Source organism: Macaca nemestrina, chromosome 10, assembly GCF_043159975.1.
Source record: "Macaca nemestrina isolate mMacNem1 chromosome 10, mMacNem.hap1, whole genome shotgun sequence".
In the NCBI taxonomy this organism is placed as follows: Eukaryota; Metazoa; Chordata; class Mammalia; order Primates; family Cercopithecidae; genus Macaca; species Macaca nemestrina.
In genome coordinates, this window is record NC_092134.1 from 83,492,547 (window position 1) to 83,515,313 (window position 22,767).

General features: G+C 46.0%; 1 long non-coding RNA gene across 1 annotated transcript in view; it reads right to left on the reverse strand.

Annotated features, from left to right (window-relative positions):
• Positions 1-463: 463 nt before the first annotated feature.
• Positions 464-22,767, reverse strand: part of LOC139356764 (uncharacterized) — a 43,352-nt gene continuing 21,048 nt past the window's right edge. The window contains exon 3 of the long non-coding RNA XR_011609159.1: positions 464-773. This is a non-coding gene — a long non-coding RNA (uncharacterized lncRNA). The remainder of the gene's footprint in view (positions 774-22,767) is intronic.

The window sequence follows — 22,767 nt, forward strand, 5'->3', positions numbered from 1 at the left end:
TATTCTCTGGGGTGGGTCCAGGTGGGGCATCTAATCCTCTGCTCATTTTGCTGCAATTCAATATCAGCCTCCAATTTGCACGCTCTGCTGCCATCCTTCCTTCCTCCTCTGGCTGCACTGTGTATTTTCCACGGCTCTTCTGAAGGCCTCTTGGGTACCCTTGAGCTGACCTCACCCCCAGGCCTTCTCAAGGCTGGGCGTTGGCCTTGGGATGGAGGGACCACCATCCCCACGGCGGGAGCAAGGCCTGCGTGACCAGCAGCCTGCGGGTGGATTCAGGTTCCACTGTCTAGGCTGCCTGGCTGTGGAATCCACAGCCATCCAGGCTCTCAGAGCTTCCGTATAAACATATGTAAAATTACCTGCACATGGCAGGTGTTAAAAGAATAGGGGTTGAGGCTTCCCCAAGGGCTGAGGGCCCCATAGCTCTGGGAAGTCCTTTACCATGTCTAACCATGCACCTCTGGCTACAAAATCGGCCCATTCTCCTCTGGTTCTACTTGATGGATGTCTGTTTTCTTGAGATTTTAGCACACTTGAGGCAGTTCATTGTATTTATTTATTCATGCAACAAATATTTATTGAGCACCAGCCATGTGCTGACTGCCAACCATATGCCATTCACTGTTCTAAAGTCGAAATATGTCAGGAATTGAAACTGACAAAGATCCCTGGCCTGGTGGGGCTTACAGTACAAAGGAGTTTATTCAGTCTATGGGGCAGTTTACTGGATGATGGCCCGTCTCAGCTTGTTCTCCTCCACTTTAAAGAACCTGAAGAAAAAAAGATGAAAAGAAATTGTAAATATTGAAAAATAACAGTGTGAACTCTCAGACGTCATCTTTACCCCTGTCTTACCACCGCTGCTTGAATTTAAGAAATGCAATTAGAAGTATGGGCTATTACTTAAAAAGTTAAACACAGAGTTAACATGTGATCCCACAATCCCACTCCTAGAATCAAAATCAGGTGTTCAAACAGTAACTTGTACACACATGTTCGTAGCAACATTATTCACAATAGCCAAAATGTAGAAATGATTTAAATGTCCATCAATACATAAATGGATAAACAAATTGTACTATAGCCACACCGTGAAATATTATTCGTTCATAAAAAGGAAGGAAATACTGATGCTTGCTATAACACGAATGAACCTGAAAAACATTATATGGGGTTTTTTTTGTTTTTTGTGGTTTTTTTGAGACGGAGTTTCGCTCTTGTTGCCCAGGCTGGAGTGCAATGGTATGATCAGGGTAGGGGTCACCACTCTTCACCCTTATTTTCTAGAGCTCCACCAGCCCAGAGCACATGCTCAATAACCGTTTCCTTTAACCAAACCCTCTGTCGCACCTGTCACATTGTTCCAAATTTGTTGCTCTTTCAAGAAGCCTACCCAGATGGACTAGCGGGCAAAAATTTCTTCCTCCCAAGGTGACACCACTGGCCTCACCCCTCAATCCACTTTACATCTCACTGTGCAAAGACCCACCACCTGCCTTGAAGACAGTGAAAATGGATCAGATGCTGGATTGATGGGCTGTTCATCTTTGGACATTCAGTTATCTGCCCCCGGCATGTCTAAATATCCAACTGAGGCTTCTAGGTGTCTTGATATCAAGTTCCAAATTCTCAGCAGACTCATTGCATGCCCCCCCTGCCCACCTCATCACTCTAGGGAATTTCTGGCTACTTCATTCCTCCAGAGGTGACCTCTTGGGTCCCCTGCACACCCTCATACTGCCCAGAATGCTGCATGGAGACTGTCCCAGCTGCGACATCCCTGCCTGGGACACCCTCATTCCATAGAGCTCTGGCCCCTTCCTCTGCATCCATCCATGAGTTCCCTTCTCCAAGAAGAAATCTTTTTTTTTTTTTTTGAGATAGAGTCTCGCTCTGTCGTCCAGGTTGGAGTACAGTGGGGTGATCTCAGCTCACTGCAACCTCTGCCTCCTGGGTTCAAGTGATTCTCCTGCCTCAGCCTCCTGAGTAGCTGGGATTACAGACGCATGCCACCATGCCCGGCTAATTTTTGTATTTTTAGTAGAGATGGGGTTTCGCCATGTTGGCCAAGCAGGTCTCGAACTCCTGACCTTAGGTGATCTGCCTGCCTCGGCCTCCCAAAATGCTGGGATTACAAGTGTGAGCCACCGCGCCTGGCTGAGAAGCTCTCCTTGACCAAGTCCTTTCCCCCTAAGCTTTCTCCCTCCCTGTTCTCAGCTCTAGTCAGATTCTGACTTATTCTGGGTGTGGTTCTGGCTCCCAATCAGGGGATTTAACGTCCTCAAGCAGACTTCACCCTATCCTAGGATCATGGACAGAAGTGGAAACAGGACTAGAAAGCAGAGAACTCTCGGGGGTGCACAGAGGGGAGTGAGGCCCTGGAGCCTGAACTCTGGGCAGCCAGGACTGCAGGAGGAGGAGTCCCTGGGGGCCAGGTCACATTCCTATAGAGCCCCCCGAGGTTCTCTCCCTGGACTAGAGGGAGCTTCATGGAGCTGTAGGGAGCAGTGGTCAAGTGTTCTACTGACTCAAGTTCCATCAGCAGTTTCCCAATAGTCCCCCGGAGCAACACGAGACAGCCCTGGGTCCTCTGGGACTCCAGCAATGGGCTGGGCTGGGGGCCTGCTGGGGTGAAGGGCATAGGATGGGGTTGAGGGTCTAGATTAAGGGAGGGGTTTCACACCCCACAACTCTGCAGTCAATTTCAAAGAGAGCTGGGTTACCCCAGACCTTTGACTTATCAGAACTGGAAAGAAAGTTAGTGATTGTCTGTCTTTTCAGTGGTTCCTGGGCCCAGGGCCCAGGGCTGCACAATAGTTTAAGTGTTCTCAAACTATTTGCTATATTTCACTGGGTACACTAGGCTCTGAATACTTCCCTGATATGAGGCTACAGTCAAGTAACTCAGCCAGAAAGAGCCTCTGCTTTTGACTGGAATTCTGTCCACCCAGGGGCACCGCTTGCTATCTGCTGCAAATCTGAGTCTGCTCCATGAGTCCTTCTCCTAGTTAATAAGAAATGGGGAAACAAATTAATCTTCACTTTGCTCCATCAGAAACTTTTCTTTCTTTCTTTCTTTCTTTCTTTCTTTCTTTCTTTCTTTCTTTCTTTCTTTCTTTCTTTCTTTCTTTCTTTCTCTTTCTTTCTTTCTTTCTTTCTCTCTCTCTCTCTCTTTCTTTCTTTCTTTCCTTCCTTCCTTTCTCTCTCTCTCTTTCTTTCTTCTTTCTTCTTTCTTTTCTTTCTCTTTCTTTCTTTTTTTTTTTTGAAATCTTGGTTCACCACAACCTCTGCCTCCCAGGTTAAAACGATTCTCCTGCCTCAGTCTCCTGAGTAGCTGGGATTACAGGCATGCACCACCATGCCTGGCTGAGTTTTGTAGTTTTAGTAGAGACAGGGTTTCACCATGTTGGCCAGGCTGGTCTCGAACTACTGACCTCATGATCTGCCCATCTTGGCCTCCCAAAGTGCTGGGGTTACAGGCGTGAGCCACCGTGCCTGGCCTAGAAACATTTTTCAAAGCATGACATCCACAGCAGCAATGGAGGTGGGGATAGATAAAAGACAGTGTCTCTTCTGGTGAAAAGGTAGGAACTGATTCACCCCAACCCTGCAGGGGATGTAGCCGGGGTCCAGAGAGGGAAAGAGGTTTTCCCAAGGCTGCACAGCAAACCATGGATACATATCAAATGTGAGCACAAGTCCCTGACTCCTGGACCAGAGCACTTTCTACCAGGCCACCTGCCTTCCCCACTCTCCCAGGGACCACAGAGACCCTCATACATGTGATTTACTCCATTCTACATTTGTAGTTTCCTATTCCTCATGAGAGCGGTCTTTCAATATCCCCTTGCCTTCTCTCTCCAGAGTCTTTGACCACCTGTTTGTTCAAGAGTAAGTGCCAAAAGAGTCCATACTATATGATTCCATTTGTATAAAGTACAAAACCAGAAGAAATTGATCTGTGCTGTTACAAGCCAGGACAGTGGTCACCCTTGGAGAAGGTGGCACCGGGAGGGGGAAGGAGAGTGTGGGTGTTGGCCATGCTCTGTTTCTGGACCAGGTTCTGGTTACACAGATGTGTTCAGTGGGTGGAAATGCATCAGGTTGCACACTAATGACATGTGCATTTTAAAGTACGTTTGTATACTTCAATTAAAATTTTTAAAAAGTTAAATTTAAATGATCAATAAATACACATCTTAAATGATGGAAGACAGCAGCTTGGGCCTGTTTCTAAGCAATGTGTTGACTATTGGACAGAATTACACCACCATCAGCCATCCACAGTGCCGTGGAGGCCCTCCCTCCCCACAGCTGCAGCTTGGCCGGTCAGTCAAAGGCCCCAGCACAGGGAGGTGGAAAATTCTGCATCTTGCAATACCCAAGCCTTATCAGGACCAGTAATCTCTGGCCCAGTCACACGGAGCCTCCTGGGATTTGAGCCGCAGTTGCAGTGAGTAAGGACCCTGAGGGGAATGTCCAACCTGGTGACAGGGAGAAGGCCTGCACTGGTAGTAAGGCAAGAGACAGCAGATATTAAATGCCCTCCTGGGCAAAGGACAGCTGCAACCCAGGGCCTGGTGGACCTTGGAACTGTGAGCTGACTCAGGTGGACACAATGACATCTTTCAGACAGTTTCGTCCTGGCCCAGTTCTTGGGTGAAGAATGCAGCTGAGTGTATGAGTGTGTATTGGTATATGTGCCTGTGAACATGCCTTCATTCTAGCTGTTCCTTCTGCCTGGAACACTTTATCCAACTGCCTGAAACCCTCCAGCCTTGTCTCTACCTGGTCAAATCCTAGGCATGCTTCAAGGCTCAGTTCAAATGTGTGATGTGGCCTGAGGCCTGACACCTCCTTGCCTCCCAGGCAGAATGAATCCTTTACTCCTTCTCTGGACCCACCATATGACCTAGCACTCGCCCCACCAATCAGAATAGTAGGGTGTGCTGCCTCCAATTCTGGACTGTGCCGTCCCTGAGGACAGGGGTTATGACACTCCAGCTCTCTTGTCGGGCTTGTTTAAGGGAATATATAAGTGCATATATCTCTGGGAGCATATATTAGAATCAATTAGGACTATCCCTCTAAACAAAGAAAATCATTAGCAGATTAATTAAGAGTCCTGTTCAGAGTGCTAATTCAAAGGCTAAATATCTTTTAACTTAAGCAGGATCCAATGTTTGATAAGACCTGTTACTGGGTTACAGTATTGATTGAGGCTGAGCCTTGGCTGTGGAATGCCTGAGTATGCAATTCACACATAATTCCTCAAGTGATTTGGGCACATTTTTCTCTTATTGACGAGCATTATAATGACTATAATAAACCAAAGAAACCTCCGGTGAAACAACACATGACTATGCTTGTCAATAAAGGTGTAACCATTAGTTTATTTTTATTTATTTATTTATTTATTTATTTATTTATTTTTTCTGGAGACGGAGTCTCGCTCTGTCACCCAGGCTGGAGTGCAGTGGCCGGATCTCGGCTCACTGCAAGCTCCGTCTCCCGGGTTCACGCCATTCTCCTGCCTCAGCCTTCCCGAGTAGCTGGGACTACAGGCGCCCGCCACCTCGCCCGGCTAGTTTTTTGTATTTTTTAGTAGAGACGGGGTTTCACTGTGTTAGCCAGGATGGTCTCGATCTCCTGACCTTGTGATCCGCCCGTCTCGGCCTCCCAAAGTGCTGGGATTACAGGCTTGAGCCACCGCGCCCGGCCACCATTAGTTTAATGAATGCATTTCCCAAGTGCTTCTTTGTTAAAGATGTTTGCCTAGGTTCTGACCAGAATAGAAATGGTGTGAATGACGCGATAGCATTCATTTAGTTATCCACTCATTCATTCATTTACCAAATCCTCAGCCCCACCATAGTCCTAGGCTCCATGCCAGGGGCCATAGGAAATTCTTTCTTTCTTTCTTTTTCTTTCTTTCTTTCTTCTTTCTTTCTTTCTTCTTTCTTTCTTTCTTTCTTTCTTTCTTTCTTTCTTTCTTTCTTTCTTTCTTTCTTTCTTTCTCTCTTTCTTTCTCTCTCTCTCTCTTTCTTTTCTTTCTTTCTTTTCTTTCTTTCTTTCTTTCTTCTCCCTCCCTCCCTCCCTCCCTCCCTCCCTCCCTCCCTCCCTTCCTTCCTTCCTTCCTTCCTTCCTTCCTTCCTTCCTTCCTTCCTTCCTTCCTTTCTTTGGTGGAGTTTCGCTCTTGTCGCTCAGGCTGTCCCCCAGAGTAGAGTGCAATGGTGTGATCTTGGCTCACTGCAACCTCCACCTCCCGGGTTCAGGTGATTCTCCTGCCTCAGCCTCCTGAGTAGCTGGGACTACAGGTATGCACCACCATGCCTGGCTAATTTTGTATTTTTAGTAGAGATGGGGTTTCACCATGTTGGCCAGGCTAGTCTCGAACCCCTGACCTCAGGTGATCCGCCCACTTCAGCCTCCCAAAGTGCTGGGGTTACAGGTGTGAGCCACCGCACCTGGCCTGGGGAATACTTTCAAGTGAACAAGACCCCTGCCCTCAACGAACTTACTTTCCAATAAGATTGGAGATCCCAGCAGCCTCATTTGAATACAAGACACTATAAGAGGAATACTAACAAAATGTTCAGAGGAAGGCATATTCCAAATGGTGAGCCTGGGGAAAGTTCCCTAGAGGACATAGCAATTGGCTTGGAATGACTTGAATATGCAGGATTTTGTTAACAGCAACATATTTTTTCCCTTCTATGAAAGGAATTCATGCTTTAGAATGGCCAAAGCAATCTTGAAAAAGGAGAATGAAGTTGTAGGAATCACACTTTTTGATTTTAAAACTTTTTTTATAGCAGGGTCCTGGGGTCACACCTGGTTCTGCCACTTTCCAACTATGTGAATTTATTTTTATTTTTAATTTAATTTTTTTGAGACAGGGTCTTGCTATGTTGCTCAGGCTGGTCTCAAACTCCTGGGCTCAAGAGATCCTCCCACCTCAGCCTCCTAAGTAGCTGAGATTAGAGATGTGCACCACTACACCGGCTCCTGATTTTAAAACTTACTACAAAGCTACATTCGTACTCTGTATCAAGCATCAAGACTGTGTGTAACTGGCATAAGGATAGATATCATAGATCAATGGAATAGAATTGATAGTCTAGAAATAAACCCATATATTTATGGGCAATTGATTTTCAACAAAGGTGCCAGGGCAATGGGAGAAAAGAGAAATAGTAGTCTTTTCAACAAATGATCCTGGAAAACTGCATATCTACATGACAGTGAATCTGGACCCCTAAACAAAAATTAACTAAAAATGATCAAAGACCTAAATGTAAGAGGCAAAACTTAAAACTCTCTGAAAACACAGCCAAACTTGCTGACTCAGGCCTGTAATCCCTACGCTTTGGGAGGCTGAGGCAGGAGGATCACTTGAGGCCAGGAGTTCAGGACCAACCTGGGCAACATAGTGAGACGCCATCTCTACAAAAATTAAATAAATAAAAATAATAAAACTCTCAGAAAACATAGAGGTAAGTCTATTTTACCTTTAATTAGGCAAATTAGGCAATTCAGACATCCAAAGCACAAGTTAAAAAAGATAAATTGGACTTCGTCAAAATTTAAAACTTTTGTGCTTCAGAAGACACCATCAAGAAAATGAAAAAACAACTGATAGAATGGGAGATAATATTAGCAAATCATATGTCTGATAAAGATCTAGTTTCCAAAATATCTAAGGAACTCATACAACTCAAAAATAAAAGGCAACTCAATTTAAAAATGGGCAAAAGATGTGAATAGACATTTTTCCAAAATATAGATACAAATAGCTAATAATAAGAAGCATGTAAAAATATGTTCAACATCATTAGTCATTAGGAAAATGCAAATAAGAACCACAATAGGATACTACTTCACACCCACTATCATGGCTATAACAAAAACAGACACTAACAAATGTTGACAGGGATGTGAAGAAATCGCAACCCTCATATATTGCTGGTGGAGATGTAAAATTGTGCAGCTGCTGTGGAAAGCAATGTGGTATTTTCTCAAAAAGCTAAATATAGAATTGCTGTACTGCACTTCCAGTACTAGGGTACGCACCCCAAAGAACTGAAAACAGATGCCCAAGCAGATCACTGTATGCCAGTTTTCATAGCAGCACTATTCACAGTGGCCAAACGGGAGAAACAACTCAAGTGTCCACCAACAGAAAAATGGATAAACACTGTGGTATGTCCATACAATGGAATATTATTTAGCTTTAAGAAGGAGGAAATTCTGACACATGTTATAACGTAGAAGAACCTTGAAGACATTATGCTAAGTGAAATAAGCCAATCACAAAAGGTCACATATTTCATGTTTCCATTTATATGAAATATCCTGAGTAAGGCAAATACACAGAGATAGTAAGTAGAGTTATGGTTGCAGGGGCCAGGGAGAGGAACAACAGGAAATAATTGCTAATGGGTGTGGGGTTTGTTTTGGAGGTGATGAAAATATTCTGGAATTAGGTAGTGGTGATGGTTGCACAATTTTGTGAATATACTAAAGACCACTGAATTACATTTTAAAAGGGTACATTTGTGGTCGGGCGTGGTGGCTCATGCTTGTAATCCCAGCACTTTGGGAGACTGAGGTGGGTGGATCACCTGAGGTCAGGAGTTCGAGACCAGCCTGGCCAACACGGTGAAACCCCGTCCCTATCAAAAATACAAAAATTAGCCAGGCATGGTGACACACACCTGTAAATCCCAGCTACTTAGGAGGCTGAGGCAGGAAAATCACTTGAACCCAGGAGGCGGAGGTTGCAGTGAGCCAAGATCGTGCCACTGCACTTCAGCCTGGGTGACAAGAGTAAGACTGTCTCAAAAAAAAAAAAGAAAAAGGAGTAAATTTTACATTATATGAATCTTGTCCCAGTGCGATGGTTTGGATATTTGACCCTTCCAAATCTCATGCTGAAATTCGATCCCCTCTGGTCTGAAGAAAAGATACTAAAAAGAAAAAAAAATTTTTTTTTTTTTAAAGAAATTTGATCTCCAGTGTTGGAGGTGAGGCCTAATGGGAGATGTTTGAGTCATGGTGGCAGATCCCTCATGAATGGCTTGGTGCGGTAAAGCGGGGAGTTCTTCCTCTATCAGTTCCTCCTAGAGCTGCTTGTTAAAAAGGGCCTGGTTCTCTCCTCTCAGTTGCTCTCTCCCCATGCGATCTCCAGATACACCAGCTCCCGTTTGCCTTCCCGCATGACTGGAAGCAGGCTGAGGCCCTCACCAGAAGTAGATGCTGGCGTCATGATTCTTGTTACACCTGCAGAACCATGAGCCAGATTAACCTCTTTTCTTTATAAATTACCCAGCCTCAGGTATTCGTTTATAGCAACACAAAATGGACTAAGACAGTCAATAAAATAGTAATTCATGGTTACCATGGTAAATTTGGAAACAAACATTTTTAAAAAGAAGAGAATTTGGCTGGGCGCGGTGGCTCACACCTGTAATTGCAGCACTTTGGGAGGCTGAGGCAGCTGGTACACTCGAACTCAGGAGTTCAAGACCATCCTGGGCAACATGGCGAAAGCCCTGTCTCTACCAAACAAAAAAAAATTAGAAAAATTAGCTGGGCAAGGTGGTGTGGGCCGATAGTCCCAGCTACTCAGGAGGCTGAGGCTGGAGGATCACTTGAGCTCGGGGGGCAGAAGTTGCAGGGAGCCAAGATAGTGCCACTGTACTCCAGCCTGGACAACAGAGCAGGACTGTGTTTCAAAAAAAAAAAAAACGAAGTTAGGGCAAGACAGTCCTTGCCCTTGCCATTGCCCTTGCCATGGCCAAGTTAGGAGGAGGTGATTTATAATAAATCTGTCTGTCCAAAAGTGAAGTTGCCTGCCTAGTAAGTAATAGTTATCATGTGTTAAATACTTTCTATCTGTCATGTGTTAGGTGCTTTAGGTAGTTTACCTATTGCATCCTCCGAACAGTCTTAGGAGGTAGTTACCAGCATTATTACTCCCTTATACATGTTAGCAACTTACCCAGGTTTCTAGATTTGGAAATGGTAGAGATTCTGACCCCAGAAGAAAAGACCTTCGAGCTCATACTACTAAGCTGCCAGCCTCCAAAGTGCACATAATGACTGCCTTTGTCAGCACGGCCATGAGGCACTTGCATACCTCCTCGACATCACTTAGTTGTGGGCCAGACGCTGGGCTGGGCGATGGGGACACAGTGGTGACTAAGGCAGGGCCCACCCTCAGGTCATGCACAGAACTGAGGTGGGAAATACACATGGATGCTGTTCTTTTCATTGCACAAAAGAGAAAACTGACACTTTGAGAGGTTGAGAGGCATTTCTGAATTTTACACGCAATGAAGCATGCAAAAGCTTAGCACAGTGCCTGACATGTAGTAAAGCTTGATAAATGTCAGCTGTTGTTATTATTTCCAAAGTCACACAGTTAGTCTGTACAAAGCTGTGGCTCAAATCCAGCTCTTCTGGTTCAAAACTCAATGTTCCTTCAAGAGAAGTGCCCAGCAAGGAAGAGCCTGGCTATGCAGAGGTGAGTTCGGGTTGTGTGGTTCCTGAAGCTTACACAACTTGTGGCAAGCTCTTTAAGAAAAATAAAAATTATAAAATATACAAAAATATATAGCCATATGAATGCATGGCTAGGGCCTGTTCCAAAGTCCTAGAAGAGCCCATACAAGCCCGGCCCTGAAGCTTAAGCTTTCTTACCTCCGTGGCAAGACCACTTCTGCTACCACATGTGGAAGATTTGCTACCTGCGTGGCGGGCTGCTGGCTGGCCACCGAGGTCCCTTCGGAGACTGAGATTTTGTGATTCTGTGTCCTAAAGTCTATGCAGGAGCACTGCACTCAGAAGCAGGCCAGGGGGCTCCTGCTCTGGCCCAGTGCTTTAGAGGGTTCTGCCATATCACGTATATCCACAGCAGAGACATCTGAAGGACCAGTGACTCTCAGGACACAGCACTGCCTGGAACCCAAACATCCACTCTCATGACCGACACCAGTCAGGCCCCAGGGAAATGCTTCTTCACACCTTTTACCTCATGTTCTCGAAGCCAAAAGTTCTGGAACCCTAATGCTGGGGAGGTTTGTAGGTTGTACAACTGCCACATGGGAGACAACTCTGCTTTCAGGGCAGGGCACAGGAAGCATTCAGGATTAGCTCATCCAAGCTTTCTTCTCAAATCCAATGAATGTAATAGACTCCTACCTAACAAAGTATCCTTTCCCAGAAATGCTGAGTGTCCCTATTCTTGTATGTCTTCCTGTTCCAATTCATGGTCCTGGACATACTCATGAGTTAGTTGCAGTATTCACAAAACTTACATGTGGCATTTGAGGAATGCTTTGTAAGACTGATTCTCATAACTCTTATATATTTGCACATTTATAGGTCTAGACATAACATGTAGCAGCATGCTACCAATTCTTTCCATCACTCTATAGCAGCCGTGCTCAAAGTATGGTCTAAGGATTCCTGGGAGTTCTTGAGCTCTTCTAAGGAGTCTGTGGGGGTCAAAATCATTTTCCTAATACAGGTTGTGCAGCCCTCACCGGAGAATCCAAAATCTGAAATGCTCCAAATTCTGAAACTGTTTGAGACTCAACATGACCCTACAAGTAGAAAATTCTACACAGGACCCCCTGTGACAGGTCATAGTCACAATCCAGACAAAACTGTTTCATGCTCAAAATTATCAAAAATATTTTATAAAATTACCTTTGGGCCATGTGTATTAGGTGTATAAGAAGCCTAAGTGAATTCTGTGTTTAGACTTGGGTCCCATCCCAAGATATCTCGTGATATATATGCAAATATTTTTTAAAAATCTGAAAACCAAAACATTTCTGGTCCCAAGCATTTTGGATAAGGGATACTTAATCTGTAATGCTAAGATATCATTTGCCCTTTTCGGGCTAATTCTTTCATGAGTATACAGTGGAGTTTTCCAGAAGCTACTCAGTGTGTGATGTCATCGTCACTCTGATGACTAATGGGATGTGTGCTTGTGTGCTGGGTTTTAAAAGTTATCAGTTTTAATTTCTAATTTGGCAAAAATTGATAATTATAATTTATATAAACAAAAGGGGTCCTCAACAGGGTCTTTGGGGTCCTCAATTACTTTTAAGAGCATAAAGGAGTTCCAACCTCAGAAAATTCGAGACTTGCTTGATATTGCTTTAAGAAATTTTCATGATGTACAGGATAGCACTTTATAAGATGAAATAAAAACGTTTTTGTAATTTTGTTGTGACAGTGATAATTTAACATACATCATCCCATTATTTAGTTTGTACGTGGCATATAAAATCCATGGTTTAGTTCTGTATCCAAGTATTGCTTTGAGAATTATATTGATAATTTCCAGCCTTAGAAGAGTGTAATTCACAATTTTTCCAGTGTGAAATTGATAAAAAACTAAAAACGATAATGACTCAAGAAAAGTTATCTAATTCAGTATGACTCTCAGCAGAACACAAATTATATAAAATTGTGTTTATAACTGCATAATTGGTGGCTTTCCTATGACAAAGGCAAGAAAAATAAATTTGGTTAAATAAACATGTACAAATTTATGAAGTATGTATATATGTATTACTCAACCAAACATAGCCCGCCCATCATGTGCAAAATAACTAAATTTAGTCTTCTGATGTTTTGTCAATTTTCAGCTATATAAAAACCATAGCTTTACACATTTTTAAGTTTTGTCATTATGAAAGTATGTTGTCAAAGTACAGTCAGGGCATATTTTATTTAACTCTTTATTAGCCCAGTGGATAATTTTTCAATATTTAGTCACATGGTATGACAACCTGCCTGGGTCCTATGAAAGTTAAGGTGTGCCTACTACTATGGATCGGGTCATTTCTCCCAGAAGTGGGCAAGAGTTTCCAGAATGTTCAGATCCTGGATCAACCACTTCTTACTCTAGCTGGTAGTTCTGCCACTGAGAAAGAGATAAGAAGGTGTGGATCCACACTGATTAGCTAGAATCATGGTGCTTGCTGCCTTTTCTGTAGCTCTGGAATTCCCATCTATATACATGGAACCTCTTGAGTGTGCAGCGTAAGGCAAACATTTGGCATATGCAGAGGCCCAGATAGGGAGACCACACTGGGACCACGCCTCCTATCCAACAGTGTCCCCACATGGATTGCAAGGGTGAATGTGAAGTCCTGGATGAGAAGGAAGAGCAAGGCGAGTCACTTGGGCAGGATTGTCCTTCAGGGTGGCTGACCCAACACCTTCCAGAGGGCTGAAGTCTAGGGTTGTAACTGGCTCCGGGATGCTCCAAGCCTGAGGCACCCTGTGGCTTGGCAGGTTCGGCCAACAAAGCTCGACTTGCCCAGTCATGGTTTCTCAGCACAGGCTGCCTGTCAGGCCAGGATATCTGGTCCTTCTCCCTCCCACCATTCATCCCCTGCCCCAACTCCTCTGCCCAAGAAAACCTGTCAGCAGGCTTTGCCCAGACCTCAGTTGTCTTTCTAGAGGCTGCTCAGGTGAAGAGCAACCTAGAGAGCCGTGGGTAGAGGATGCAGGGTGGCAGCCAATAGGAAGGCGGCGCAGGGTCGCCTTTGCAGAAGGAGATGTGGCAGAGGAAGCCCAGTCCCCTGCACCTCATCTGTGTGGTGGAGCTTGACCTCCCTGTCTATGTCATATGCTTTTCTCTCCCAGCACAGAAGGAAGGATGGAAAACTGAGGGAAATGTGACCTGTCAACCTCTGCTTTCCCCTCTGCCCAACCAGGAGTATGGGACATACATCAGTTGAGGGTTATAAGGACAGAAAGAGCCATCGCCATGGGTCCTCCTTTTCCGGTTCTTCCTCTCCAGTTCCCACTGATCAGCTCACACTGGGTGCTGCACAGGGTTAGAAAGGTGATGCCATTCTCCACTCTGCAAGCATCTCATGGCAGGATACCTCAAGGATATAGGTGCCTGCTGGTCTTCACCCGGGTGAAATCAGAAATATTTGGAAACTCAGCTGGGCACGGTGGCTCACACCTCTAATCCCAGCACTTTCAGAGGCTGAGGCGGGCAGATCATGAGATCAGGAGATCGAGACCATCCTGGTTAACACGGTGAAACCCCCCTCTCTACTAAAAATACCAAAAAAATTAGCCGGGCGTGGTGGCGGGTGCCTGTAGTCCTAGCTACTCAGGAGGCTGAGGCAGGAGAATGGCGTGAATCCGGGAGGCGGAGCTTGCAGTGAGCCGAGATCGCGCCACTGTACTCCAGCCTGGGCGACAGAGCAAGACTCCGTCTCAAAAAAAAAAAAAAAAGAAAAGAAAAGAAAAGGAAAGAGAAATATTTGGAAACTCACTGGACAAGGCAAGAGGGCCAAGGTGGAATAGTGGAGGCAAAGGCAGAGGTAAGGGTGCAGGGCAGATGGGTTGCACAAGGCCCAGCCCTGAGAGTCCTGGGTGGTGGATATACTAGGGTGTGGTGGGGTGAGGTCAGAGGCTCAGGCCATGCCCTGTTGTGAGTTCTCATGAGCACCTACTACGACCTTATTCCCTGCAAAAATGTCCCTTTCCTCACAGCACTTACAATTTTTTCAACCAGTGTATATGCATTGACAATTTACCATGTACTTGGCTCAAAGCTGGCCACCAGAGTCTCAGAGATAAATATAATTCTAAGACACTTACAGTAAAGTGAGAGTCACGTGTGCACACAGATACGAACTGATTAACACTGGAATAAGTCATTTAACTTCCAAAGAACTTGAGTTTTCTCATCTATAAACTAAGGGAGTTTGACTATTTGTAACATATCCTATCTACTTCCAAAAGATTTTGAAACAGCTTCCAAAAACACACATTTATAATAATTTTGTTAAACTAGAATTAGAAAACTAAACAGCAAGTGGAAGAAGAGATACCAATGGAAGGGGAGAGGAGACAAAAGAAAAAAGCTAATATGAGGTCAGGTTGGGTTGAGAAGTCAGATGCCAACCGCCCTGGCTACGTTGTCACTATAGTGGATCATTAGGTGTGATTTTTGAGCTTCTTGGCAGCCAAGGAGAAAAGAGAAACAGAGGGTTTATATGATTACCATCGTATGGCAAAATAAAACATCAGGTCTTCAGGAGAAAATAAATCTTTCCTGGTAGTAAACACTGAAGATAATTTACTGTGTGGGCCCTTCCTTATATATTTAATGTAGATTATAATGCTTTTAGTGGTGGTTTATCCAGGACAAAAAAATGCAGGTTTTCATGGGGTCATTTCTTCTGCCAACCATCAAGAGATGCCAAGCATATAACATTAAAATGAAACCTGGCTGAAGGCATTTTTCCTGGGCAGCTAAGCTAAGGTGGTTCTAATGTGTAGTTTTTTAGTGACATGAACTGTTACTAGGATAGAACTCAGAATCTACAGAGGAACAGTTATATAAGTAGTTTTTCTCACACCATCACCATCCCTGAGTATTGGCAAATGTTTTCATTTTTGCCAAGCAGAAAGGTGAAAAGTAATGTTTAATTTTAGTTTTATTTTGCATTTCTTGAATTATGAGTGGTATTAAACATCTTTCTATATGTTTATGGGCCATTGATATTTCTCTTTTTTTTTTTTTTTTTTTTGAGACGGAGTCTCGCTCTGTCGCCCAGGCTGGAGTGTGGTGGCCGGATCTCAGCTCATTGCAAGCTCCGCCTCCCGGGTTCCCGCCATTCTCCTGCCTCAGCCTCCCGAGTAGCTGGGACTACAGGCGCCCGCCACCTCGCCCAGCTAGGTTTTTGTATTTTTTAGTAGAGACGGGGTTTCACCATGTTAGCCAGGATGGTCTCGATCTCCTGACCTCGTGATCCGCCCATCTCGGCCTCCCAAAGTGCTGGGATTACAGGCTTGAGCCACCGCGCCCGGCCGATATTTCTCTTTTTGTAAACTACTTGTATTGGCAAAAACACTTTTGCACCAACCTAATATATATTCTTTGACTTTTTTTTTTGAGGGGAGTGAAGTCTTGCTCTGTCACTCAGGCTGGAGTGCAGTGGTGCAATTGCAATCTTGGCTCACTGCAACCTATGCCTCCCAGGTTCAAGCGATTCTTCTGCCTCAGCCCCTCAAGTAGCTGGGATTACAGGTGTCCACTACCATGCCTGGCTAATTTTTGTATCTTTTTCCCCCCTGAGATGGAGTCTTGCTCTGTTGCTCAGGCTGGAGTGCAGTAGCATGCTCCTGACTCACTGCAACCTCCGCCTCTGGGTTCAAGCAATTCTCCTGCCTCAGCCTCCTGAGTAGTTGGCATTACAGGTGTGTGCCACCATGCCCAGCTAATTTTTGTATTTTTAGTAGGGATGGGGTTTTACCATGTTGGCCATGCTGGTCTTGAACTCCTGGCCTCAAGTGATCCTCCTGCCTTGGCCTCCCAAAGTTCTGGGACTACAGATGCATGCCACCGCGCCCGGCAGCTATTTTTTAAAAAACTGCTTAGGTGTCCTCATCTATAAAATGGAGATGGTAATAATAGCACCTACCTTATAGGGTTACCTACTGTAAGAATTAAATGAAATAATCTATATACTTAAAATAGTGTCTAGCACATAGTAAATGATCATTAAGTATTAGCAATTAAAACAATTTTTTTTGTATTCATTAGTATGAGTTTCTTTGTAAATTAAGGAAATATCCCCATGTCATATTTTTCTCAGTTATTGGAAAAACATTTCTATGGTGGTTTTCCATACAGAAGTTTAAAATTTTTTTATGTGGTTGAATGTATCAGTCTTTTCCTGTATGACTCTGGGTTTTCCATTCTGATTAGAAAAGCCTTCCCACTATGCTATGTGGGTGATGGGTTTGATAGTACCCCAAACCTCAGCATCCTGCAATATATCCTTATAACAAATGTGCACATATACCCCCCCAAATCTAAAGTAAAAGTTGGGAAAAAAGAAAGGCTTTCCTATTCCAAAATGTAAATCAATTTACCCATATTTCCTCATAGAATTTACAAGACTTTATGACACTTAAATCTTTGATCCAAATGGAATTGTTTTGGTTCCATTTTTATGATTCCTCTCCAACAATAATCCAGGCATCCCAACACCATCGATTGAATATTCTATTTTCTCCATTGAGTTGAATGGACATGTTTGAATCTTTCACTAAAGTTCCGGAGCACTTTCCCTAGCTTAAGGTTCCTTTTGGCTATAATGTGTCAGGATGGATGCCGACCCATGGGAAGAGACAGGCATGGATGTGGAGTAAGGGAAAGAGGTAGAGCAGGGAGCAGAGGCTCCAACCCTTCTGTACCATCAGCTTGATGAGTGATCTTAACACATCATTTCTGCTTCCTAGGCCTCTGTTTCTCTCTCTGTAGAATGAGGAGAGAAGACTGGTTGTTTTCTAAGGCCTCTTCCAGTTTGAATACTGTTTGATTCTAGAGATTGCAGAGAGCAAGTGTGTGGGAGTGAGAGAGCAGGAACTGAAAATCGAGGCATCCATGGTATTTGTCAGTCTCTTCTTTGCCGGTCCTACCCTCTCCCACCATCCACCACCCCTCACCCCCCAGCTCCCCTGTCCAAGGCCCAGGGGCCTGGGAACCAACCAGACCTTAGCCCTGGCAGGGGAGGGCAAGACCTAAGAGAAGCTACTGATTGGGGGACAGCAGGCAGAGGACACAGGCCCCTGAAAAAGGCTGAGAAAGCCAGCGCTATACCAGCACCACTAGGGTCTAACCACCTCCAAGGCCCTAGACCCATCCCAAGAGAGGAAGGGCTGGGTAGGACCAGAAAGCGCCACTCTCAAGGTGGGATGTGACTGTAGGAACATACACATGCATGCACACATGCACACACACACACGCATGCATACACACACATGCACGCATACACACACGCATGCATACACGCACATGCACACACATGCATGCATACATGCACACAAACACACACGGACACATGCATACACACACACACACACGCATGCACACATCATCCCAGGATGCATACACACAAAGGGGGGCAAAATTACTTAGGCTTTGCGGTGAGACAGACCTCAGTTCAAATCCCTGCTCCACCACTTAATCTGTGTGACTCTGGCAAGGTATTTAACTTCCAGAGCGTCCTTGCGAATGAACTTCGCAGGATTTTTGTGACAACTCAATGAATCCTAACAGTGCCTGGGACACAGTAGGAGGCCACTTCAGGATACCCCACGTCCACTTCTGCTCCCTCTTTCTATGTCTTAGATGCTTACGTCTTTGATCAGGCCATAGCATGGTCCAATAGAAAGAGATCTTGGCTTTGGGGTCAGACCACCCTGCATTCGAATCCCACCCATGCAGCTTCATTAGCTCACATCCATAGAGCAATCGGCATGGTGCCGGGCCCACAGTGGGCACACAATAAGTGGTGTAAATACTGCTGCTAGGTTCATTTTCAAATGATGAGGCCAGCATCCAGGCAGGATCAGGTAGGACAGGGTGTTCAGGCCTGGAGGGAGGAAGGCCTGAGTCTGAGGGATTCACTAACAAATAAAGGCTTAAGACGATCACGCAGTAATGATCCGACGGCCTCACTGGGAGCCTTGACACTGACTCATCCTCATGTTCAATTCAGTTCTAGGCAGCCTTCACAGAGCCATTTCCTGGCCTACACCCCTGTCATTCCCAGCCAGTCGATAAGCCGCCATCAATAAGGCCGCCAGATAAAATCTAGGACACACAGTTACATTTGAATTTCAGATAAATATCAAATGATTTTTTTAGTATAAAATGTGTCCCAAATATTGCATAGGGCATACTTATACTAAGAAATTCTTATCTGAAATTCAAATTTAACTGTGTGTCCTGTATTTTTATTTGCTAAAGATGGCACCCCAGCCACTCCATCATCCACTACTTATAATAGTAGCGACTTACATTTGTGAACACTTAAGCGACCATTACATCAGCTGCATGCCGCCCTTTGCAGTCAAGGTTACATTCACCAGCTGGTACATCCCTCCTTTGAAGAGGTGGCACATGACATTGTGGCGAGGGGACAGCAGGCGCTGCTGAGGAGGGCGGGGGGCAGCGGGCTCACTGGGAGTGGATGGGAGCTCTTACAGCAATATCATTATTATTACCTGCATTCAACAAGCAAAAAAACTGAAGTGCATTCATTTAACAAACATGTACTAAGACTGGTGCTTTTCAAGGTCTGAGAGGAGAAGTTAACTGATGTGCCCAGAGTCCCCTGGCTGGTGGATGGTGGCCAGCCCAACTCTGCAATCCTAGGGGGAGGCAGTCAAATGCTTCTCTGCCCTCTCCATCATGCCAATGCTGGAGAATCCCCAACAATACATTGCAGGTGTGTCTGAATCTTCTGTGTATGTGTTCGTCTCCCTCTGCAGTTGGCTCCACTCCTCTCACCTCACTCCAGGCTGGGAGCCCCAATGGCTAGAGACAGTCTTATTAACCTTTGGATTCCACTGAGGAGCTCAGAGTGGGTGCCCAGTAATCACAAGGAGTTACTGACGGGGGTCCCATCTTTACTAAGCCACTACTTCCTTGGGAACAGGGGCGTGACACTGGTTACATATTTTCCACAGCCCTGCTCTTCTTCCTTCAGGTCACAAATGCCAAGGGCCTCTGGAAGGAGTCAAGAAGGGAAGGGCAGATACTTGGGTGGGACAGAAGAGGAGAGGTTGAAGACAGGATTAAGGCGGTAAAATACAAAACGCATACCTACACAAATAACATGGTTTTGGCATCAGCAGTGCTGGCATTTACTGTGATGGGTGGATCCCTAAAATTAAAGTTGATTGGGGAAGGGGTCAGGGCAGGGACAGGTTCAGAGTCAAGATACTCAGGGCAGTACTGAATGAGTCTTAGAACACTAGCACGTAGGAGCAGCATTCCACAGCTGGCCCCTGTCCCTCACCCCACCCCAGCCCTTGGCCACTCCACTCCAGCCACACTGGCCACCTTGTCTGCGTGCTCCCCATCAGGGCCTTTGCTCTTGCCGTTAACTGCTTGGAACGCTTTTCCCCCAGATGTCACTCAGTTGGCTCCCTTGCTCTTTCCAGTCCCCTTCTCAACAAAGCCAGTCCTGCTTTGTTGAGCCCTGTCTCAACAAAGACATCCTGCTGAGTCCTGGAACTGCCCCATCCCTGCCCTCCTCACCCCCTTGCCTAGCACTGCTTTCCCCTGTCCATAGCATCTCTAACTTCTAGAAGTTATTTGTTATTTTGCTCACCGATGTATCCTGACACTGCAGAATGGCACCTGGATGGTGGGTGCTCAGTAAACATGTGTTGTGTTAAATTTGTTGAACTGAATCTGGAAGGACCTTGATCATCTAGTTATTTCTAACCAGGTGTGCTTTCCGAGCTGCCGGTGGAACTTCTCAAAACACCCCAACCAGAGTTCCTACCCCAGACCTCCCAAGTCAGCTTGAGGAGCTCCCCAAGGTTTCAGATATTAAAGATCCCTTCTCTGGTGCAGTCTCCCCTCTTAGCAACTGGCTTGCCGAGGCTCCCAGAGGGCCCGTTCTCTCCAAGGCCACTGCGTAGTTGGGGGCTGAGCCAGCAATCCCACAGTTCTCTCCACTTGGAGCCCATTCCAGCTCTTCAGGCGGATTGGACAGCACCTCCTAGGCCAGTCTGGGGGACCCTCAGTCCAGAACACTCATTGTCAGAGAGAGTGCCTGGTGCTATTGTTCTGTGTCTAGTTTTCTCCCAGCCCAGTGCCTAGCACATAGCTGCAGCTCCTGGAATGTTTGCTTTTATTGTTTTCTGTCTTACTCTTGGTGAGCAGATATGCTTGGGCCTCAGTCCAGTTGATCTTCATCTCACGTTCTCCAGTGAGCTGAGTAGGCACAGGGCTGGAGAAGTGAGGAATGGAAGGATGCCCCTGCCTCTCTCACTATGACCTGAGTTTTGAAGCAAGGTCCTGTGACAGTGAGAGAACTGGCTTGGGGCCAGTTGTCTATTGCTGTGTGGCCTGAGCCGGTCTCATAACCATTCTGTTTCCCAGCCTGTAAAATGGGGCTGGCACCCGGGGTGGACATGAGGATCCCACCTGCTAAGGTATTGCTGGAGGCTCATCATACAAACCCAAGGTTGCACTCTTGGTCAATGCCTCCTGTGGCATCCCCACTCCCCACCCAAGGACAAAGTTCATTTCCTTGGCCTGGAACCTGAAGTTCTTTCACCTTGGCCCCAGTCCCCAGCCCCTTGCCTCATCTGCTGCCACTCCTCTCTACACACCCTTCACTCCGGCCACAGTTAGTCACCACCCTGAACAGGCCACACCGTATCACACCTCCACACCTTTACACAAACCGTTCCTTCTGCTGGGAATGTCCCCTCCCTTTGCTACCCAGAGAATACAGCATCACCAACCTCTGCAACACCTTCTTCCTGGTCTGTCTGTATCTGATGTGGAGGCCCGCAGCCTGGGTTACACCCCTGGCTCCACCACCTACCTGCTGAGTGACCTCAGGCAAAGTTCTCTACCCTCTTAGCCTCAGTTTCCTCATCTGCAAAATGGAGAAGATAACAAGACCATCCTTCAGGACGTTGTAAGGATGAACTGAGATCATGTGGGACCTGGCCCCTTCCTGGCACACACGAGGTATAAATGATAACTGTTAGTGCTGCCCTGTTCCTATCAGTACCTCACTCTGCCCAGCTGCACTCAGGATCTCTGCCCTCTAAGATGACCCAAAGACCACCCAGGCTAGCTGATTCTGCAGAAGCATGGGGATGGGGAGCTTTCCTGCAGTCAGCCCTTTCTCTCTCTCTTTCGCCCCCTCCCTCCCTCCCTTCTTTCCTTCCTTCCATCCATCCTTCCTTCCTTCCTTCCTTCCTTCCTTCCTTCCTTCCTTCCTTCCTTCCTTCCTTCCTTCCTTCCTTCCTTCCTTCCTTCCTTCTCTCTCTCTTTCCCTGCATCCTGCCCCCACGCCCCCACCCCCAACTACAACAGGATTTTGCTCTGTCACCCAGGCTGGAGTGCAGTGGTGTGAATACAGCTCACTGCAGCTCTGACCTCCTGGGCTCAAACAATCCTCCCGCCTCAGCATCCTGGGTAGCTGGAACCATAGGCACGTGCCACCATGCCCAGCTAATTGTATTTATTTAATTTTTTGTAGAGGCAGGGAGAGGAGTGAGGTGTCTCACTATGTTGCCCAGGCTGAACTCCTGGCCTCAAGCGATCCTCCCACCTTGGCCTCCCAGCATCAATCAGCCCTTTCTGATTAATGAAACAATTAGGAGGAGAACCATAATGGCAACGGAAACAGAACTCACCAAGAACAGCTGTGTTCTTATGCAAGGGTGTGGGTCACAGCAGGTGAGGGGGGAGTCTGGGGAAGGGGAGAGACTGCAGCTGCAGTAGGGGTTGCACCCTCCACACGCGAGGCTTGACTGTACTCCATTCCTGAGAGGAGGTGCCAGGGAGGGCCCTGCTCGCCTTCTGGCATGGTCTTCCCATCTGTCAGGGCCTGCAGGAGGGCATCATCATCGCCCTCTCTCTTCTCCACAACAACCACTAGAGGACAGTGGGCTGCGGAGTCAGACGCCCCTGGTTCAGGTCCCTGCCGCGCCCCTTTCTAGGTGTGTGACCTTGGACAAATTGCTCAACCGCCTGTGCTTCAGTTTCTTCCTCATCTCTAAAGTGGGGACAATAATAACAACTCCCGCTTCACTGAACTGATAGGAGGATTAAATTGCCATCATGTCTTTAAGACGCTGAGCACAATGCCTGGAAGATAATAAGCACTCAGGAAATGTTAGCTATTATTAATCATTTCCCTATTTGGGGGGTGGGGAAATAGA